General features: G+C 44.3%; 1 pseudogene; it reads right to left on the bottom strand.

Moving 5' to 3' along the window:
- Positions 1–2,010: 2,010 nt before the first annotated feature.
- LOC140235291 (uncharacterized) lies at positions 2,011–2,734 on the bottom strand (annotated as a pseudogene).
- Positions 2,735–4,782: the final 2,048 nt, after the last annotated feature.

The raw sequence follows: 4,782 nt of genomic DNA, 5'->3' as shown, positions 1-4,782 counted from the left end.
TCGAGTAAGAGTCAATGTCAGTCATCCTACTTTCCAAGTTCATACATACCTGTTTGAGTGATCTGCTCCACATGACAGTGTATGCCCCAGCAATGATCTGTATATTGTACAAGGTAATTGGCTTGGCTGTATTGTTTGCGACAACCTTTGCCTTCTTGCCTTGTACATTGTGGATGGAGTTGACTACGTGTAAGTTGGCGAGCGTCTTCAACTTGCCTTCAAACTCTTGCACGAGTATCTCATGCTCCTCTTCAGGGGGTAGGGTGCTTTGGACGGTGCTACGTACCCGAACTACATGACCGGGTTTGACCGTCAGAGGGCGCCGGAGCCTACAATGCACTTTTCCCACATCCCCTGACGTGGGGTTGCCGAGTTTAGAGTCATGAACAGCCTTTTGATAGCGTGAATGGACGTAGGTGAGTATAGAGAGTCTGTCCAGAAAAATTTGGTCCAAATTGCGCCTTGCACTGACTTGCAAGTTCATGGAACACATTAGTACCAATAATGATAGGAGAGGGACAGAAGGTAGGACATGTAACAATTATTGCCAACACTTCAATAGGGAAATCTGTCTCTACTGTTTGTTTGGGAAGGATGATGGGAATTGCTTTGTATCCCTCATATGTTACTGGTTGCCCGTTTGCACCCTATATTCGATGGGAACCTCTGATTTGGTGCATTGGGTACCTGCCACGCAAATGTTCATCAAAAAATGATTTCTGTATTGTAGTAACTAAGCTGCCATTATCAATTAGGCATGAGGTCTCTACATCATCGATCATACAAGGGGACTCACAAGGTTCGCCAATTAATTTGGAAGGGATCTGGAGAGAGCTTGTTTTAGGAGGTTTGCTTTGATCACACCTTTAGGGCATTTGCTAGTAGAACCTTTGTCCAGCCCTCTGGCAGGGGTCTTTATTTGTTTTGAGAAACCTGGCATTTTGTGCCATTCATGGCATGCCACGTTTCAACAGTTTGATTTCTCATTTTCAAGTTTTCTTCTTTTCGCTTTTCATTTGGATGGTTCTTACAGTCCCTCTGGAAATGACTGACTTCTCCGCACCTGTAATGTACTCGAATCCTAGGATGTTTGCTCTGAATTGTTCGGGAAGATTGTAGTGACTTGGGTTTATTTGCAGGGACGATTTCTTTGGGGCAGGTTGGGTTGCCGCCTTGTTGTCTGCTAGCTGCAGCGAGCCGAGTTGCTGTGCAAGATGCTGTACTGCTGGCGTGGGACTTGCCTTTCCCAGCATGTTGCACAAGCTTTGCTGCGTGCATCGCCTCTGCCTTGTGCACAATGCTGATCAAGTGGCTCAAGGTAGGTGGGATAATTTGGTTATGAAGTTTTGTGACGGACAAGATGTACTCATCTGCACATCCCATTCTGAATCGGTCCAAAACTTTGCTAGGGGCATTTAATTGGGAAATCTCTCCAGCATTGATTAGTTTAGTCAGATGGAGTTGCAGACACTTTAAAAAGCCAGAAGGTTTCTCTTGCTTCGTCTGCGTCATACTCATGAATTCTTGGAGCAGGAGATTTGTGTTTTCCAGTTTCCCAAAAATTTCTTTGAGATATTGCACAACGTCAATGGCGGGGGCATCATTAGGGGTCTGCTTGGTAAAGTCTCGGGCAGGGGACACAAGGCAGGTCACAATCTCCCTCCTCTTGGTTGTCTCAACCAAGCCAGGCACACTAATAATTTCAAGAGCAACGTCCATGAATGTTTCCCATTGAACTTCCCCTTGCTTCACTGAGGTATTACCTGAAAATGTCCCTAAACAGGGGAGTCTGGGGACAGTTGGGGCACTAACTCCCATCATGCCATTATTAACTACAGGGGGTGGAACTTGCGGAGGACTGGGTTTGGTGCTGTCCTTCACCAACTCTTCTAATCGGTCTATTGTCAGACCACTCTCTTTCAAAAACTTGTCTAACTTGTCCTCAGGGGGCGCACTAGTTGCACCTAGGGTTTTCTCACCAGCTTCAGACATTTTTACGAAATGTCTATACTAGAGAAGGTACCTCAAACGCTTGCAATCTCTACTGTCGGACCCCGAGTGGGGTGGTCCCTGTCCTCTGTCTCGAGCTCGTCCACAGGTCTGGTCAAGTGTGTTTGTGAGTTTAAGAGAGTTCAGGTCGTCCTTTATTTGGTCAAGTTCGCTTTGTGAGGCGAAGGTCAAGTCTTTAGTGATGGTTCGTTTGTTGTTTTGTATGTCAAGGTAAACTTGCGCTTTGGCAGCTATGTCGTCGCAGGTCTGAGTTGTAGTCAATGCCGACATAAGAACGGCGGCACGACAGTTGTGGGGTAACGAGTCCAAAAGTCTGTGCCGAATTTGGATTTCCCCATAGTCGATGTAAGAGGCTGCTACATGGAGTCGTTGGGGGAATGCTCCAGTACTCTCTCCGTCAGTCATGTTTTGAGCGTTAAAGTCACATACTTTGGTGAAGTCTGATTTAGCAGGACTAAATCATCAAAGAAATGTTTCTTTCATGTCGGTAAAGTCCTTAAATAATAGATTGTCTATCCAAAGTCTTGCCTGTCCGAATAGCGTGCACTGAAATGTCTCAACTATAGTCGGCAAATTGTCAGTTTTGGATGGGCCAATGTCATGTGCATCAAGGTAGTCTTCAAATGGAAGCATGTGTGCTGAGCACTCGTCACGGTCAAGTTGGGTCACCAGTAAATTTTGGTGGCAGAAAGTCTTTTTGTCTGAGGGTGGTGGCAGTAGTCATTTTTGTTGTCTGGGTTTGTTTGTACAAGTTGATAAGGCCAATTGTCAATGAGGCCATTGATCTCTGCCACTGGGCTCTGCAATGACCATCACTTGCTTGCTGGGAAATGAAAGGTGACGCCAGTGAACATCCTTTATGTCAGTTATTGCGGCATTAAACAAAGTGTGTTCCTTCTGCTTAATTTCTACTTCTGAGATGTTCTGGTGACATTGGGCTGATTCTTGTCAGGGAGGATCAAGCAAATGCTGGTTAGGGCCTTGGTGCAGGGGACCCACAGGTGTTCCACAGGGTTCATCATGGAGTCACAAGGGCATGGGTAAGTGTCTCTGAAGAAATGCCCGTAAAAAAAGCATTGATGGTGTGGTTTGAGTTGAAGTCAGGTCCTCCATTGACGACAAGAAAGATTGTTTGAACTCTGTTCCAGGCCCTCTCAGGAATGTCTAGATGCCGAGGTGGGTTGTTTAGATGAGAAGTGACAGTGGCACATCAGACGACAATCGGAGCAGCATTGGCATTTGCTGCATTGACTGCTGTCTTTGCACTTGCTCTGACACTGAACACTCTCCATTTGAGGCAGGTTCATGCCAGGTGAACTGACTCAGTATGGTAGCACGAAGACAGGCAGTCATCGTCATCATGTCCTTCATGATTTTGTCATGACACATGTTCAGAGATCTCTTGAAGCAAAAGAGCATGGCCTTACCCCTCCTGCCATCTCTTGCACATCGGCCAACCTCCTGCCAGTAGGTTAGCACATTGTCCACGCCCCAGTTGATGATAACATCTATGTTATCTATATCAACTCCTAGCCCGAAGGCAATGGTAGTGATGACAATCCTGAGGCATCCCCCTGGCATGCTGATGCTCGCGATAACCTCCTTAGCCTTTCCAGCTGTAGTCCTGCTATGCAGCATTTCAATGATGTGATGCGGCTCTGTTTCGTGGTGACACGTCTTCTTGCTCAGATTACTGATAAACCAGTTGAATATGCTGGCACATGATTTCATTCCATTAGTGTACTGAATTATCTTTCTGTACATCTCTCCCCTGTCTTCCAGCTCCGATTGTAGCCACTGGAGAGCATCCTCATATTTGTCAGTGACATGCCTGACATCAATATAGATGTTTGGCCTGAGGGAAAGTGAAAGAGAAGAAAACAAAATAGGAAACAAGGATAATGTACAGTATGCTCATTCTTACGGGACTGATGTATACATGCACTTTTTTTCTTATTTTGTTCATTTTGTTGCAATCTGAGCCTTATTTGGGGAGGATTTTATCCAGCAAACTAGGAACAGTTTTGTTTGGAAAAAATTAAAATTTTCAAAAATGGGAGTATGTATTTCTCAATATCACTTGATGTCACAAACAATATAGCCCAATCCCACTTTGAGCCACAGACCTGAAATGCTTTGGTGATGTTTGGTCCTGTAGTGAATGTCCCTCATCCTTATGAAAACAGCAGAGCAAAATACATCTCTTTGTGAATGGCATGAATCAAAAGATGCCGATGTTCATTTTCCACTTAAATTGTACTCTGATGAAGCAAGTCTTATCTATAACAAGTATGTCCTAATGAAGAATCACTAATCCATCTGAGAATTTAGATTTTCCTCCAAATGATATAATTTATTCAGTATATTCTTGGAAGAATTATCATTTGTTTTGCATGAAGGAAAAATTTCCAATTTTTAACATTTTTCACCTCTTTTTTTGTTCAAATTTCAATTTCTCACATACATTCTGACAAGAATCTTAATCATTGAATTTGCCGGCTCCATATCCATCTCCCTTTTGTGCTTTTTGGTGGTGATCCTCTTGTATCTGTTCTTCTCTCTTGCGTTTTTTTTTTTTCTTCTCTTGTTCTGAGGAAGCTAAGGCCGATGCCTTCAACCTCAATGGCCCGAATAACATTAAGAGAGAATATGCAGGTCTAGTGCTCACCAGGGTACACATAATCTCCTGTATTACCAACCTTGGGGAACCTCCAGCTCCCTCCCATTATTGATGGTCCCACAGAGATTGGTTATAAATCCCCTCACTACTCA

Source organism: Diadema setosum, chromosome 11 (assembly GCF_964275005.1).
Source record: "Diadema setosum chromosome 11, eeDiaSeto1, whole genome shotgun sequence".
NCBI classification, from domain to species: Eukaryota; Metazoa; Echinodermata; class Echinoidea; order Diadematoida; family Diadematidae; genus Diadema; species Diadema setosum.
This window is presented reverse-complemented; position numbering and strand designations above follow the sequence as displayed.